General features: G+C 30.2%; 1 protein-coding gene across 1 annotated transcript in view; it reads left to right on the top strand.

Moving 5' to 3' along the window:
• The window catches only part of LOC148950196 (uncharacterized), a 36,370-nt gene extending 26,198 nt beyond the window's left edge, over nucleotides 1–10,172 (top strand). The window contains exon 7 of the mRNA XM_089091501.1: nucleotides 10,078–10,172. The gene's annotated coding sequence lies outside the window, so the exon portion shown is untranslated. The remainder of the gene's footprint in view (nucleotides 1–10,077) is intronic.
• Nucleotides 10,173–18,964: the final 8,792 nt, after the last annotated feature.

Raw genomic sequence — 18,964 nt, 5'->3', positions numbered from 1 at the left:
TTTCTTGGTTTTATCAATAAAAATACAAAAAAGGCATTTTTAATGAAAATATCCACCAGGAATTTGTCGGAATCTTGGGTGAGAATGAAAAACACTATGGGGAAGGCAACCGCCCCCCCCCCCCGAGTTACCATCCTTGGTGTTGTAGATACTTTCCGATACAAGTAATTTAGTGAAAAAAAAAACTAAAAAAAGATCTGCATGGTTTTTTTTCATTTTTCAAGCTTTTGCCAATAACTATTACCTTTAAACAGGTCAATGCACACAGGTTTGACAAACTGTGAATTACCGGAAATGTAATGACAATGTGCTATAACATACCTTAAATAATGCTAATTTACCATGCCTGCATTCCAGGGACTGTAGGTTAGGTACAAACCCCATAGCCCAGAATCTTAACATACAAATCTTTTAGGCTGTTAGTACTAGGCTTGTTACAAACTTCAGTCAATAGGACCATTTCGTAATTCTTAGAATAAATTACAGATTTCCCCTCATTTAATTTTTTAGGAAGTTGATTCACGTTAGTAATTAGAGCAGAAATATCTGGACTTACTCGTTTTTAGTGTTGCTTACTCTGGTTATTGGTCCTGTTTCTTGGATGACCTGGGTCCTCGTCTGCTCCACTGAAAATGGTAACTGATGCATTCGAGTTGGCGGTGTAGAAGCATGTGTTGCTATCCAGTGAGCTGTCAATAATCATGGATGAGTTTTTCGGTAGAATTAGCTCTAATGTCTTCTGTAACACTCATATTTACACTATTTACATCGTTTACGGCTTTGATTTCTACACCTGCATTTGGGCCAGGGGAGGGACTCCTCCCGAGCTTTCCAGGTTTCTTGGCACAATACACAAGTCACGGATTGCGAGATTTTTTCACCAGCAGCTGTTCTCCCGTTAAGCTCTGTAACAAGTTCTTTATATTTTATTGGCCCTTTTTTGAAAAAGAGAAAGTTCAAATGTTAGTTATATTTTAAAACACATAGTTTTTTTTCAATAGATCGAAAAGGAGAAGTACCGAATATTGAAATATTCAGTACATAAAAAGGAGAAGTACTGAATATTGTTCATTTGTTAAACATAGTTTTTCTAAACATAGTTTTACATAGCTTAAAAATTGCTTACATGACATTGAAGTTAAAAGAGAACATGAAAATGAGAAGTACTGAATATTAGTCATTTGCTAAGAAATAGTTTGTCCGTATAACTTATAAATTACGTACTGAAATTTAAATTTCTTTCTTCGTGTTGACTCAAACGGAACCTGAAAAAGAGGAAGTTCAAATATTAGGCATATTTTAAAACAAAAAGTTTTTTTTCAACACCTTATAAATTTACTTACTTGACATTGAAGTCAAATGAGAACATAAAAATAAAAAGTACTGAATATTAGTCATATGCTAAATTCTAGTTTAACCGAATAATTTATAAATTACTTACCTGAAATTTAACTTTCTTCCTTCGTAATATTCTAGAATAAATAGTTTTTTTCCATAGGTTATAAATTACTTACTTCACATTGAAGTCAAAAGAGAACTTGAAAAGGAGAAGTACTGAAAATTAGTCATTTGCTAAAAACATAGATTTAATGAGTAACATACAAATTACTTACCTAAAAATGACGTTTCTGCCTTCGTGTTGACTCAAAGGGAATCTGGAAAAAAGAAAGTTAAAATATTAGTAAAATTTTAAAACAGTTTTTTTTATTACATAGCTTAAAAATTACTTAAATGACATTGAAGTTAAAAAAGAACACGAAAAGGAGAAGCACTAAATATTACTCATTTGTGAAAAAAAAGATTTTCCGAATAATTTAGAAATTACATACTGAAATTGAAATTTCTTTCTTCGTGTTGACTCAAACAGAACCTGAAAAAGAGGAAGTTCAAATATTAATCATATTTTAAAACATATTGAAGTTAAATGAGAACAAAAAAAAAGAAGTACTGAATATTAGTCATTTGCAAAAACTTGAATATTAGTCATTTGAGTAATCCTATATTTTACTTACCTGAAAATGAAGTTTCTTCAATTAAATTAGTCATTTTTCTAAAACATAGTTTGTCAGAATAGTTTATAAATTACTTACCTGAAATTGAAGTTTCTCCAATTGAATTAGACATTTTTCTAAAACACAGTTTTTCCGAATAATTTATAAATTACATACCTGAAATGGATTTTGAAATTGACAACACAGTTTTTCAAAGTAATTTATAAAAACTTGCCTCAAATTAAAGTTTCTTCCTTCGTGTTTAGTCAAATGGAACCTGAAAAAGAGAAAATTATAATATTAGTCATGTTTTAAAACGAATATTTTTTCCAATAACTTTTAAATTACTTACTTGACATTGAAGTCAAAAGAGAACTTAAAAAGTGGAAGTACTGAATAATATTCATTTGCTAAACCATAGTTTTCCAAATAATATATAACTTACATATATTCATATATTTACAAACAAAGTTTCTTCCTTCATGCTGACTTAAAGGGAACCTAAAAAAGAGAAAGTTCAAATATTATTCATATTTAAAAATAAATAGTTTTTTTTAATAGCTTACAAATTACTTACTTGGCATTGAAGTTAAAAGAGAACATTAGTTTTTCCAAATAATTTATGAATTATTTAACTGAGATTGAAGTTTCTTCCTCATTCTTGGCCCTAAGAGAACCTGGAAAGAGAGAGTTCAAATATTAATCATATTTCAAAATATGTAAGTTTCTAAAATAATTTGCAAATTGCTTACTTGACACTGAGGTCAAAGGGAAAAATGATTAGGAGAAGTATTGAATATTGGTGACTCACTGAAACAATTTTTTCCAAATAATTTATAAATTGCCTACCTGAAGTTGAAGTTTCTTCCTTTGTGTTGACTCAAATGGAACCTGAAAAACGGAAGTTCAAATATTAATCATATTTTTAAATAAAAAGTTTTATTTCAATTTCATATTTGACATTGAAGTCAAAAGAGAACATGAAAATAAAAATACTGAATATTTGCCGTTTGTTAAAACGTAATTTTTCCGAATAATATATAAATTACTTACTTGAAAATGAAGTTACTTCCTTCGTATTGACTCAAACGAAACCTAAAAAAGAGGACTTTTAAATATTAGTCATATTTTAAAACAAATAGTTTTTTTTTCAATAGCTTATAAATTACTTACTTGAAATCGAAGTTAAAAGAGAACTTGAAAATTAGAAGTACTGAACATCAGTTATTAGCAAAAACATTTTTTTTTTAGAATAATTTATAAATTACTTACCTGAAATTGAAGGTTTTTCTGCTTGTTGACTCAATTGACTCATTTTAAAGCATGTATTTTTTTAAAATAATTTACAAATTACTTACTTTACACCGAAGTCAACAGAAAACATGAACAGGAGAAGTAATGAATATCAGTCACTTAACAAAACACAGATTTTCCTGTAACAAAACACAGATTTCCAAATTAACAAAACACATTTCCTGTAACAAAACACAGATTTCCACTTAACAAAACACAGATTAACAAAACACAGATCAGTCACTTAACAAAAGACAGACAAAACACAATAATTTTAAATTACTTACCTAAAATGTATGTTTCTCTCTTCGTTTTCAATCAAGGGGAACCTGATAAAAAAGAATTTCAAATATTATTCATGTTTTAAAACAATTAATTTTTTTAATAAATAATTAATCACTTGCTTGACATTGAAGTTAAGAGAGATTATGAAAAAGAGAAGTACTGAATGTTAGTTATTTACTCAAACATAGTTTTCCGATTAATTTATAAATTACTTACCTGAAATTGAAGTTTCTTTTTCGTGCTGACTGAAAGGGAAAAAGAGAAGGTGAAAAATATAAAGTTGAAATATTAGTCATATTTTAGAACAAGTACTTTTTTGAAATAATTTACAAACATAAAATTGAAGTTTCTTCCTCCGTGTTAACTCAAATGGAATCTGAAAAGTGAAAACTTCAAATATTAGTCATATTTCAAAAAATATAGTTCTTTTTAATAATTTACGAATTACCTACTTGACACAGGAGTCAACAGAAAACATGAACGGGAGAAGTACCGAATATTAGTCACTTACTAAAACACATTTTTTCCAAATAATTTATAAATTACTTACCTGAAATTGAAGTTTCTTCCTTCTTATTGACTAAAATCATAACTGAAGGGAGGCAGTTCAAATATTATTCAAATTTTTAAAACAGAGAACTTTTTTTCAATAGATTATAAATTCCTTACTTGACATTGAAATTAAAAGAGAATATGAAAAGGAGAAATACTGAATATTAGTCATTTGCTAAAACACAGTTTTTCCAAATAATTTATAAATTACTAAATAATAAATAAATTACTTTGAGTTGTCTATAAATGAAGTTTATCCTTCGTGTTGACTCAAAGGAAACCTGAAAAAAAAAAACAGTTAAAAAATTAGTGCTTTTTAAAAATTAATATTTTTTTTTTTTTTTTATCCTTCGTGTTGACTCAAAGGAAACCTGAAAAAAAAAACAGTTAAAAAATTAGTGCTTTTTAAAAATTAATATTTTTTTTTTAATTGCTTATAAACTACTTACTTGACAGTGAAGTGAAAAGAGAACATGAATAGGAAAAGTACTGAATATTAATCATTTACTAAAACACATTTTTTCCAAATAATTTCTAAATTACTTACTTGACATTGAAGTCAAAAGAGAACTTAAAAAGTAGAATTACTGAATATTAGTCACTTCCTAAGACATGGTTTTTCCGAATAATTTATGAAATACTTACCTGAAATTGAAGTTTATTCCTTCGTGTTGACTCAAACGGAACCTGAAAAAGAGGAATTTCAAATATTAGTCTTATTTTAAAACAAATAGATTTTTTTGAACAGTTTATAAATTACTTACTTGACATTGAACTTAAAAGAGAACATGAAAAGGAGAAGTACTGAATATTAGCTAATTGCTAAAACATACTTTTTCAAAATAATTTACAGATTACTTTCCTGAAATTGAAGTTTCTTCCTCCGTGTTGACTCAAACGAAGTCTAAAAAAAAGAAAGTTCAAACATTAGTAATATTTAAAAATAAATATTTTTTTTCAATTGGTTATTGACATTGAAGTTAAAAGAGAACATGAAAAGGAGAAGTACTGAATTTTAGTTAATTGCTAAAACATACTTTTTCAAAATAATTTACAAATTACTTTCCTGAAATTGAAGTTTCTTCCTCCGTGTTGACTCAAACGGAGTCTAAAAAAAAGAAAGTTCAAATACTAGTAATATTTAATAATTTTTTTTTTTTTTCCAATTGGTTATTGACATTGAAGTTAAAAGAGAACATGAAAAGGAGAAGTACTGAATATTAGTCATTTGCTCAAACATAGTTTTTCCGAATAATTTATAAATTACATGCTGAAATTAAAGTTTCTTTCTTCGTATTAAATCAACCGGATCCTGAAAAGAGGAAGTTATAATATTAGTCATATTTTAAAACAAATAGTGTTTTTTCAATGCCTTATAAATTACTTACTTGACATTGAAGTCAAATGAGAACATAAAAATAAGAAGTACTAAATATTAGTCATTTGCTATAGTATAGTTTATACGAATAATTTATAAATTACTTACTTGAAATTGAAGTTTCTTCCTTCGAAATATTTAAGAATAAATAGTTTTTTTGCAGTAGGTTATAAATTACTTACTGGAGATTAAAGTCAAAAGAGAACTGGAAAAGGAGAAGTACTGAATATTAGTCATTTGCTAAAACATAGTTTTTCCGAATAATCTATACATTACTTACCTGAAAATGAAGTATCTTCCTTCGTGTTGACTCAAAGGAAATCCGGAAAAGAGAAAGTTAAAATATTAGTAAAATTTTAAAAGTTTTTTTTATTATATAGCTTGTAAATTACTTACTTGAGATTAAAGTCAAAAGAGAACAAAAAAGGGGAAGTACCGAATATTAGCCATTTGCTAAAAGCTAAACCACAGTTTTTCCATATAATTTATAAACTACTTAGCTGAAATTGAAGTTTCTTCAATTAAATTAGTCATTTTTCTAAAACACAGTTTTTCCGAATAATTTATAAATTACATAATTGAAATAGAAGTTTCTTCCTTCGTGTTGACTTAAACGGAACCCGAAAAAGAGAGAGATGAAATATTAGTCATATTTTAAAACAAATAGATTTTTTCCATAGCTTATAAACTATTTACTTGACATTGATGTTAAAAGAGAACATGAAAAGGAGAAGTACTGAATATTAGTTAGTTGCTAAAGTATACTTTTCCCGAACAATTTAAAAATTACTTACCTGAAATTGAAGTTTCTTCCTGCATGTTGACTTAAATAGAACCTCAAAAAGAGAAACTTCAAATATTAGCCATATTTTAAAACAAATAGTTTTTTTTAATAACTTATAAATAACTTACTTGACATTGAAATCAAAAGAGAACATTAAAAGAAGACGAACTAAATATTATTCATTTACAGAAACATAGTTTTTTACAAATAATATATAATTTACTCACCTGCAAATGGAGTTTCTTCCTTCGTGTTGACTCAAATGGAACCTGAAAAAGAGAAAGTTCAAATATTAATCATATTTTCAAACAAATAGTTTTTTTTTAATAGCTTATAAATTACTTACTTGACATTAGAGATCATATTTTTTTTCAATAGCTTATAAATTAATTACTTGACATTGAATTCAAAGAGAACATAAAAGGGGAAGTACTGAAAATTAGTCATTTGCTAAAACATAGTTTTCCTAATAATTTATATATCACTTACCTAATAATTGAAGTTTCTGCAGTTGAATTAGTCACTTTCCTAAAACATAATTTTCCGAAGAATTTATAAATTACAAACCTTAAATTGAAGTCTCTTCCTTCTTGTTGGCTCAAAGGGAACTTGGAAAAGAGAGAGTTAGAATATTAGCAATATTTTAAAACATTTTTTTTTTTTATTGAATAGTTTATGAATTACTTACTTCACATTGAAGTCAACAGAACTTAAAAGGGAAAGTAATGAATATTAGTCATTTGCTAAAACACAGTTTCTCCAAATGATTCATAAATTAATTACCTCCAATTAAAGTTTCATCCTTCGTGTTGAGTCAAGTGGGACCTGAAAATGAGAAAATTCAAATATTAGTCATGTTTTAAAAATGAATATTTTGTCCAATAACTCTTAAATTACTTACTTGACATTAAAGTCAAAACAGAACTTAAAAAAGCGAAGTAACGAATATTATTCATTACTAAGAAATACTTTTTCCAAATAATATATAATTTACTTACCTACAATGAAAGTTTCTTCCCTCGTGCTAACTCAAAGTTAACCTAAAAAAGAGAGAGCTGAAATATTATTCATATTTAAAAATAAATAGTGTTTTTCAATAGCTTATAAATTACTTACTTGACATTATTAGTCATTTGCTAAAATATATTTTTTCCGAACAATTTATAAATTAATTATCTAAAACTGAAATTTTTCCATTCTTGTAAAAAGAGAAAGTTCAAATATTAGTCTTATTTTAAAACATGTAGTTTTTAAAAAAGTAATTTACAAATTACTTGAACATGAAAAAAACAAATACCACATGTTAGTCATTTGCTAAAACAAATAGCCTTTTCAAATAAATTTTAGATTACGTGCCTGAAATTGAAGTTTTTTCTCCGTGTTGACTCAAAACGGAATCTGAAAAAGGGAAAAATCAAATATTAATTCTATTTTAAAACAAATAGTTATTTTTCCATTAATTTATAAATTACTCTCTTGACATTGAAGACAAAAGAGAACATAAACAGGAGAAGTACTTAATATTAATCATTTGCAAAAACACAGTGAATCTAAATAATTCATAAATGACACCAATAGATACATCAAAAGAATCAAATTTTCATGCTGATTTCAAATATATAAGTTTCATCAAGTTTAGTCCTACCTATCAGAAGTTACGCGCCTGAAAAAATTTGGCTGATTTTTGAAAAAATGGTGAAAGAACCCTTAAAAGCTATAGAAACTTAATGAAAATCACACCATCATATTCAGCATATCAGAGAACCCTACTGCAGAGGTTTCAGGCTCCTATCTACAAAAATGCGGAATTTTGCATTTTTTGCCAGAAGAAAGATCACGGATGCGTGTTAATTTGTTTGTTTATTTTTTTTTCCCCAGTGGTGATCGTATCGACCCAGTGGTCCTAGAATATCGTGGGAGGGCTCATTCGAACGGAAATTAAAAGTTCTATTGCCCTTTTTAAGTGACCAAAAAATGGAGTGCAACTAGGCCCCCTCCCCCGCTCTTTTTTTCCCAAAGTGACCCGATCAAAATTTTGAGATACCCATTTTGTTCATCATGGTCGAAAATATGATAACTATGTCTTTTTGGATGCCTTTTTATGATAAATATGTCAGGTAGTGTGGGATGGGGTGGGGAGTGGGTCGGGGTTTATGTGGGAAAATCTTTCCATGAAGGAAGTTTTCATGGGGGAAGGGACATTGCTATGAAGGGGGCGCCGGATTTCCCAGCATTATTTAAAAAAAGATCAAAAATTATATATAAAAAAACAAGTTTTTTAACTGAAAGTAATCAGCAACATCAAAACTTAAAACGACAGAAAACATTACGTATATGATTGGGTTCACCTCCTAGTCAATACCTCGCTCTTTAAGCCACAGATTATTTAGTACTTTCATAAGAGCTATTTATTATAATTAACGGCATTTGTGATTAAGGGGTCATTTCTTAAATAATTGGAACAAAATTCGAACTTTAGCTTAAAGAGCAAGGTATTGACTAGGGGGCGAACCCTCTAATATACGTATCAAAAATATATGAATATAGAAGTTCGTTACGTAAGTTAATTCGTAAGTTACGTATATTTATTACTAATAAAAACGTTCGTAAATAAAACTAAACAGGTTTTGAGAAAGCCATTTAACCAATAAAAGTAAAATTAATATTCAAATTTTTGCTTTTAATTATTCATGTACGGTGAGCCAAAATCAAAACCTGCATTAATTCAAAAACGTTCAAAAATTAAATTTAAAAAAAAACAAGTTTTTTTAACTGAAAGTAAGGAACGACGTTAAAACTTAAAACGAACAGAAATTTTGCTGTATGTGAAGGGAGCTGTCCCCTCCTAAGCGCCTCACTCTTTACGCTAAAGTTTGAATTACTCACAACTCTATTTGTTTTAAACAATGAAAAACAATAGCGTAAAGAGCGAGGCGTTGAGGAGGGGATAGCCCCTTTCATATACGGAATAATTTCTGTTCGTTTTAAGTTTTAACGTCATTCCTTAAGTTTTAACGTCATTCCTTACTTTCAGTTAAAAAAAAACATGTTTTTTTTTATTTAATTATATACCATAAATTGAAGTCTCTTCCTTCGTGTTCACTCAAAGGGAACCTGAAAACAAGAAAGTTCAAATATTAGTCATATTTTAAAACAGTTTTTTCAATAGCTTATAAATTACTTTCTCGACATCGAAGTCAAAAGAGAACATGAAAGTAAAAGTTCAGAATATTAGTCATTTGCTAAAATACAGTTTTTCAAAGTAAATTATAAATTTCTTGCCTGAAATTGAAGTTTCTTCCATCGTGGTAACTGAAAGGAAACGTGAAAAAGAGAAAGTTCAAATACTAGTCATATTTTAAAACGTATAGTTTTTATTTTCAATAGCTTATAAATTACTTTCTCGACATAGAACTCAAAAGAGAACATGAAAGGGGAAGTTCAGAATATTAGTCATCTGCTAAAATACAGTTTTTCAAAGTAATTTATAAATCACTTACCTAAAATTGAATTTTCTTCTTCTGTGTTGACTCAAAAGGGGACCTGAAAAAGATTCAGTTCAAATATTATTAAATTTTAGTGTTATCTCGAAAATCTTAAAATGAAGAAATATGCAAATAAACACCCGAGCTAATAAAATTTTGTAAATAAACGGTTATTTTCTTTTCATATTATAGGCTACTCCACTTTAGAGTGGTTATGGTGACTTTCAGAAACCCTGTCCCCCTTGCATCATGCCAATTTATTTCGCTCCTTAGGAATTTCAAAGCTGAGTCACTTCTTTCCTTTCCTAGGCAGGAGAATCCAGATGAAGGAGTCTGATGATTGAAAATTGGCCATTGTTTCAAAAATATCTTTTTTGGCAACGTATGTAGAAAGCCGATTAAACTCAGAAAACCAATGATGGCAAAAATACAAATACTTTAGGCCACTGATTTTTTTATTCATAATCAAATGATTATGCTGGCAACACTGGATGACATTACTTTTTTCTTTTTTCTTAGAATAATTGGTGTATTCAGTTTCCTGCACTCCTTGCCTAAAACTTTGGGTGATTTAAATAATGAAAATATTAAAGCTTACTCCAATAATAATAATATAACATTTTATAACAACACTCAAGACAATAATAACAACAAATGTAAACAACTTACTCCTCAGCATCATAAAAAGTGCCAACAGGTAGACTCTTTGTTTGAATTGTTCTTTTGGAAGTAGATTCAATAACCTTCATTGATCTTTCAGCTAGTTCTTTCTGCTCGGCATCATGGTAGAATATGACCGACATACACTGTAATAAAGTTTTCAAACTCAACAGGAATTTAAAGTAAAAGATAATAAAACACAAGTACCAAGGACATAAACATAAAAACACTCTTTGCCTGCTGGAACCATCTTAGGTCTAATGCACAATGTTCAACCAGTGAAATTTTGCTGGATGTAGTTTACTCGCCATAGAGGGAGGGACTCGTGGTTTTTCTCCCAAGTGAAAATGTCAGTGTTCCTGGACTAGTGCCAGTAGAGGATTCATCAGGTTTTCCTTTAAGTGTGAATTTTGGTGTGAAACGTTAAACTTCTTAAAGAAGCTTCACGAGAAAGTGAGTCAAGAAGCAGTGACGTAATTTCGCCAAAATCCTGAGGGGGGGGAAGTCGGAGCCAATTTTCTTAAATCAAGTAAAAACTCCAGTAAAACTGAAAAATGAGCAATTTAGTGCCATAAAGGTACTATATAGCACTATTAAAGTACAATAAAGATACTTTATAACAATATAAAGCTAAATATATACTATAAAAAACTGATCCGTTTCTGATGATGCTTGAATTATGCAGGCTTATCTTAGTTTTGACAAGGTTTTTGAAAAAAACTAAATTTCAGCTGGGGGGGACTTTGGTCTGGTGGGGAGCAAACCGACGTCTGGGACGGGAAGTTGCTCCCCCTGCCCCATAGCAAACTACGAAAATTTGACTCCTAAAAACGTAGTGTGAAGATAACTCTAGCGCTATTGAAGCCGCAACGGCGAAGCCGCCTCAGATATGAAAAGCTCACAATACGTACCAGAAACAGATCCCTGTGATTGGTTTGGGAAACTTGGTGCAGCAGGAATGAAAGACTTGCCAAAGAAAAGCCGAAGAGTTTATCCAGCCCAGGGTACTTAATATTTTAGATCAATTCGGGGATGAGATTGAATGACCCTTTTATATGGAATATGTTTATTTGAATTAGAGTCAGTGGAGCAAATCCCAGGGGAATGGAGGGCTAATTAGAAACTTAACCACTTGATGATGCATTATTATGTAGTTTATCTTTGAAAGTTATTTTGTTTCATATGCATATATTTGTCGCTTACAAGCCTGTTTTGGCAAATACTATTTGACAGAAATATTACCGTTGAAGTACCCAGGTGTTAGATAAATTCAATATTAATAACTGTAATTTTTCTCTTATTTTTTGGAAATTGATCTGGCCTTTAAAGACGTAGATATGAGGAGAATAGCTACTTCTCTGTTGCTCGTCTCTTAGAAATTTGTGTCACTGTTTATCTTACATTAGTAATATACAAATACTTGGAAACTATCTGGTACGAGCATTTGCCCCTTTTTGTCAATTTAACTTATGCCAAATATTAGTCATATGCTAGAACCTATGTTTTATTTTTACAAATAATTGATAAACCACTTACCTGGAATTGAAGTTTCTTCCTCTGAGTTGACTCAAAAGGAAACTGAAAAAGAGAAAGTTCAAATATTAGGCATATTTGAAATTTATAGTTTTTCAATAACTTATAAATTACTTATTTGAAATTGAAGTATCTTCGTTCGTGTTGACTCAAAGGGGACCTTAATAAGCAAAAGGTCAAATATTAGGCATATTTTAAAACAGATAGTTTTTTCAATAGCTTATAAATTAATTACTTGAAATTAAAGTCAAAATAGAACGTGAAAAAGAGAAGCACTGATTGTCAACCAGTTGCTAAAACACAGTTTTTCCAAATAATTTATAAATGATTTACCTGAACTTGAAGTTAGTAGTAAGCGCCCAATGCATTGAAAACCTACACACAAACCTACGCCTGAGGCATGGATATGTGTGTAGGTTTTCAATGAATGGGGTTACCAGGGTCATTTGCAAAGAGGTAGCATTTTTATAGAAGCTATAGCAATTTGAAATATTATATGGAATTTGCTTGAAGCTATATACTTTGCGTACGCCCCCGTACCAAACAGGTTGGGTATAATCTGGTTTGCTTCGAGTTTTTTTCTGACACAATTAACTGAGTTTCTATTTCATTATATACAAGTTTTTTTTTTTAGGTTAAATCCGTTTCGGAAAAACCGGTGTATATTTTTATTTGAACATTTTTTTTTGTATATATTCAGGTTTAAAATTAGATTCTTCAACAGTTTTGAATAGTTTATTGAACATAACACAACTGGCATTTTTTGTAAGCATTTACATAGAAAATGGATAATTCTAAGCAATTTCTGGTGAGTAGAAATTCTCTCATTATTACAATAAAAAGAAATTGTCTTGTCATTAAGTTAAGGAAGAAATTCTTTCCTTACACTAGAACTAAGGGTACTTATGTACTTAGAAGCCTTTTTTTTAAGGTTCATTTAGACGAGGTTACGGGGGCGCCCGGAACCTCGTCTAAATGTACCTTAAAAAAAATGAAATAAAGCTATGTGAGTCTCTCAAACCCTGTAAAGCTCTTTTAAAAGATGCAAAAACTACTTATTTAACACAAAAATTTCTTTTTTAATGACCACTAAGTAAAGGAAAACCACACGGAATTAGGCAACTGAGTCTCTCAAACCCGGGCGGGGGGCGGGGGCGGGGGGCTCTAAAAAAAGGACCATCCATCATTTTTAATTGCACTTTAATTGTTGATATGGATGGAGAAAAAAGTTCTTCTCTCTTACAATCATTTATTTAGCCCAGGTCAACTTCAAACAAATCCGTTGGCAAAAGACACAGGAAAATACGGATTATTGAGAAAGTAACACCATCAACCACTGACATATGGGATTCGTGTCTGTTAACGGAAGCCGAGGAGGAAGTGTTCATACAGCATACCACGTCAGTAGAACAATGGTCAAATTTCAATGAGAATTAGAATGAAGACGCTCAAACACTCGAATTGGATCCATATTTTGAATTTTTATTTAAAAAAAATTTTGCAATAAAACAATTAGTTTTTTTTATAATTCAATTTTTATAAATTACCCTCTAAGAAAAATAACAAAATGTTCTGACTAAAAAAAAAAAAAAAAAAAAAAAAAAAATATATATTTTTTAACATGTAAAGTTTAAGTTTTTAAATAAAAAATACAATTTAACTTTTTTTCTTCTTCTTTTAATTTTTAAAGTGGTGGCGGTGGTAATAGTGTGACAATAAATATGAATAATTGAAAAAGTTTATTAACTATAGCAAATTTACATAAAAAATAAAACTTTTCTTTTCCTACATAGTAAAAATATAGCACCACCAGCAACACAATTGGGTGATGAAGATAGTATATTTAAAAGACCAATTCTATCACCACTAGCAGAGTTCAGGGATGAACCTACACTGATTCTAGAGAATTTGGAGTGGCATAGAGGGTTCCTTAACGATGTTTTTGGGTAAATAACTAGCTTAGAGGACTTAAGTTGCGATATTGACATGCTTGAGGATCCGGGGTGGACAGATAGTTTCATGTGTGAATATTTAGATGATGCTACAAGTTAATCTGATCTGGATCCTCATAACGAAATTCCGTCAAGAAAACACAGGCTGGCTCGATCTATTATCACCAAACACATTAGATAATGAACTAGGGGACCTCATGCAACGCCCCCCAAATGTGATTGAACAGACTGGGAGTGGTGTTATTGACAAGTCTCTGTCACCCGCCACCATTCCACTTAATGCTATAGATAGAAGTAGTAATACAACAGCAACAGTATCCCCTCTTCCGGATTTTTTTCTCTCCAACTCTGCCTTGCATCACACATTGGTCTACAGAGGCAAATTCGGTGACCCTTTCAACTCTCTAGTGTCGGGGGATATAATAACAGATCCCCTGACCATTACAAATTAATAGACGTATAAGAGTCGAGTAATTCGAGACCCACCCCGGGGGATTTGGGGAGGGGTGCTCAGGTTACAAGCATCCATAGAACTAAAAATATTTTTTTTAAATGATAGTGTGGGTGAGATGTATTCGAAATACTTGCACACAGAGATGTTGGCAATACACCCGCATTTATCAAATTATGGGGAGTTTTTTCTAAATTGGGCTAATAGTATTCAAAGTAAGTGGGAAAATTATAACGAGGGGGGTAGTGGTAGTTTTTGTATCTTTTAAAAGAGCTTTACAGGGTTTGAGAGACTCAGTTGCCTAATTCCGTGTGGTTTTCCTTTACTTAGTGGTCATTAAAAACGAAATTTTTGTGTTAAATCAGTATTTTTTGTATCTTTTAAAAGAGCTTTAAGGGGTTTGAGAGACTCAGTTGCCTAATTACGTGTGGTTTTCCTTTAATTAGTTGTCATTAAAAACGAAATTTTTGTGTTAAATAAGTAGTTTTTGTAACTGTTAAAAGAGCTTTAAAGAGTTTGAGAGACTCAGTTGCCTAATTCCATGTGGTTTTCCTTTACTGGGTTGAAATTAAACTAGATTATTTTTTGTTAAATACTTATATTTTGTTTCTTTTAATAAAGCGTAAAGGGGTTTTAGAGTCTCAGTTGCCTGATTACATGTGGTTTTCGTTTATTGAGTGGTCATTAACAAAAAAATTTTAGTTTTAAATAAGTAGTTTTTTTATATTTTAAAGGAGCTTTACTGGGTTTGAGAGACTCAGTTGCCTAATTCCGTGTGGTTTTCCTTTACTTAGTGGTCATTAAAAACGAAATTTTTTGTGTTAAATAAGTAGTTTTTGCATCTTTTAAAAGAGCTTTACAGGGTTTGAGAGACTCAGTTGCCTAATTCTGTGTGGTTTTTCTTTACTTAGTGGTCATTAAAAAATATATTTTGTGTTAAATCAGTACTTTTTGCATCTTTTAAAGGAGCTTTAATGGGTTTGAAAGACTCAGTTGCCTAATCCAGTATGGTTTTACTTTACTAAGTGCTCATTAAAAACAAAATTTTTTTGTTAAATAAGTCGTTTTTGTATCTTTTAAAAAAGCTTTACAGGGTTTGAGAGACTCACATAGCTTTATTTCATTTTTTTTTAAGGTTCATTTTGTCGCGGGTACGTGGGCGGACGTTACCTCGTCTAAATGAACCTTAAAAAAAAGGCTTCTAAGTACATAAGTACCCTTAGTTCTAGTGTAAGGAAAGAATTTCTTACTTAACTTAATGACAAGATAATTTCTTTTTTATTATAATAATGAGAAAATTTTTAATCACCAGAAATTGCTTAGAATTATCCATTTTCTATGTAAATGCTTACAAAAAATGTCAGTAGTGTTAAGTTCAATAAACTATTCAAAAGTGTTGAAGAATTTAATTGAAACTTGAATATATACAAAAAATAATTGGCATCTAAAAAGACAATCCGGTTTTTCCGACACGGATTTAACCTAAAAAAAAACTTGTATATCAATAAATATAAATTCAGTTAATTGTGTCAGAAAAAACTTGAACAAAAAAAGATTATACCCCACCTTTGTGGTACGGGGGGCGTACGCAAAGTATATATCTTCAAAAAAATTTAATATGTTATTTGAAATTGCTATAGCTTCTATAGAAATGATACCTCCGTGCAAATGACCCTGGTAACCCAATTCGTTGAAAACCTACACACATATCCATGCCTCAGGCGTAGGTTTGTGTGTAGGTTTTCAATGCATTGGGCGCTTACTACTGAAGTTTCTTCTTCCCATTTTACTCAAAATGGGACCTGAAAAAGAGGAAGTTCAAATATTAGTGATATTTTAAAACATATATTTTTTTTAATAGCTAGACATTGACGTCAAAAGAGAACATGAAAAGAAGAAGTACTGGACATTAGTCATTTGATAAAATACAGTTTTTCCAAATAATTTGTAAATTACTTACCTAAAATTGAAGTTTCCTCCTTTTGAGTCAACTCAAAGGAGGAAAGTTCAATTTTAGGTAAGTAATTAGTCATTTGCTAAAACATAGCTTTTCGGATTAATTTATAAACCACTTAACTGAAAGTGAATATACTTCTTTCGTATTTACTCAAAGCGAATCTGAAAAAAGAGGAAGTTCAAATATTAGTCATATTTTAAAACATATGGTTTTTTTTCAATATTTTTCACATTATACTTACTTGATATTGAAATCGAAAGACAAGATGAACAGGAGAAGTACTGGATATTAGTCATTTGCTAAAATACAGTTTTTCCAAATATTTTATAAATTAATTACCTGAAATTGAATTGAAGTTTTTTCCTCCGCATTAGCTCGAAAGGGGAACTGAAAAAGAGTTCAATATTCAAATTAATATTCAAATATTAGTCATATTTGAAAAAAAAGCTTTTTTTTCAATATCTTATAAATTACTTACTTGACATTGAAGTCGAAAGAGAACATGAAAAGGAGAACTACTGAATAAAATCATTTGCTAAACATAGTTTTCCGAATAATTTATAAATTACTTACCTGAAGTTGAATATAGTACTTTCGTTTCGACTCACATGGAACTTGAAAAAGAGAAAGTTCAAATATTAGTCATATTTTAAAATATAAAGTTTTTTTTTAACAATTTACAAATTACTTACTTGATATTGAAGTCAAAAAAGAACTTAAGCGGTAGAAGTGCTGAATATTAGTCATTTGCTAAAACACAGTTTTTCCGAATAATTTATAAATTACTTACTTAAAATCGAAATTTCTTTCTCCATATTGACTATAAAGGGAGCCTGAAAAAGAAAAAGTTCAAATAATAGTAATATTTTAAGGCTTTTTTTTAAATAATATACCTGAAATTGAGGTCAAAATAGAACATGAAAAGGATACATTCCATATGTTAGGCATATTCTAAAACATACACGGTAGTTTTCCCAAAATGGTTTATAAATTACTTACCTGAAATGGAATTTTCTTCATCCGTGTTGACTCAAAAGAGAACCTGAGAAAGAGAAAGTTTAAATGATTTTATTTTAAAACATATAGTTTTTTCAATAATAAATTTAATAAAGTTTTTCCACAAAACAAGTTTTTCAAAGAAATTAGAGAGCTCCATTAAACCAAAAATGAGCAGAAATTAAGTCAAATATTCTTCCAAGCGTAAAACAACCACAAATCACCATCAATAAATAAATGAAACCCACAACGAACAGAAATTACAGAAAAAAAGTCAACTCAAAACGAGAAAAAATTAACATGAATAGTACTGATGACCACCATACCTTCTCAAAGGTTCTAGGCGTTTACCCCCCCCCCCCTCCGGAAAGTACCCCCCGAAAAATACCTCCCCTCCCCCGTGGAAAATATGGCTTTCCAAATTTGAGAATTTGATTTGAGCTTTATTTTGTTAATTTCCGTAGGGGGAGGGAATTTTTGTACTTGTGCATTATGCGCCACTTACTCAAGATTACGCTGTGTAAAAATCGAGAACACACCGGTTTTTTCGTTAGTTTCTTCGTTACCTTATAAATAAATTTGGGCTACAGATTTGCACATATGGGGAGGAGGTAAAGTATAGCGGGTCTGCAAGCAAAATGCGTTTGGTACAATTATTCTGCATATTAGATAGATAAATAGGTAAGTGAATTTTAAAGCCAAATATACGGCCATGAACACAGTAAAATAACAAAAATGAAAGGCACAAACAACAAACTTTGATGAGCGATCATCATAAAACACTTAAATGAAACACTACATCTCCCTAATAATAATACTTGGAAAAACGGTCATTGAAAAAAGCACTTACCCACTTGGAAAAAACACTTAAATCAAACATTACATTTACTTTGTACTGAGATTTTTTTTTTTTTTTCTCTTTTTTTTTTTTTTTTTTTAGTTAACAAAGCTTGCAGGTACCTCGCTATTCTTCTGTAATTTTTTTTAGTGGCCAGATACCTAGAAACAAATTTTTTCTGACTTCGAACTGTCCAAATACTTTACCCCCCCCCCTTTATGTGCAAATATACAGCCCTAATTATATATTTCCCATATATTCTGTCACTTATCTTTGTCTTATCTTGCGCTAACCCGAAAAAAACTAACGAAGAAACCAGTTTGTTTTCGAGCTTTACACAGCGCAAACTTGAGTGAGTGGCCCATAATATACAAGTATCAAAACTCTTTTCCCCTACGGAAATTAAAAAAAATAAAACTCAAATAAAATTCTCAAATTTGGAAAGCCTTATTTTCCATGGTGGGTATTTTCCGGGGGGAGAGAATTTACCGGGGGGTATGGGGGTATTTTCTAAGGGGGTATTTTCCACGGGGGGGTGTTTTCTGGGGGGATATTTTCCGGGGGGGGGGGTTCCAAGGGGGTATAATCGCCGGGGAGGTAAACGCCAGCCACTCTTCGGAAGACCAAAATGTAATTTGTTCTCTACTGAAAATAAAAACATTATAAATAATTTCACTTTTTGACTTTAATAAATAAAAACATTCTTGAGAATTTAAGGAGTAAATATCAGTAAATGCACATTAAACTGACAATCCACGGTCATTTTTTTTTTGGTAAAGTACAAATTCCCTTTGTGATAACAGTAGTAA

The sequence above is a fragment of the Artemia sp. Qi Xiang Cuo genome, chromosome 7, assembly GCF_049724085.1.
Source record: "Artemia sp. Qi Xiang Cuo chromosome 7, ASM4972408v1, whole genome shotgun sequence".
Lineage (NCBI taxonomy): Eukaryota > Metazoa > Arthropoda > Branchiopoda > Anostraca > Artemiidae > Artemia > Artemia sp. Qi Xiang Cuo.
This window is presented reverse-complemented; position numbering and strand designations above follow the sequence as displayed.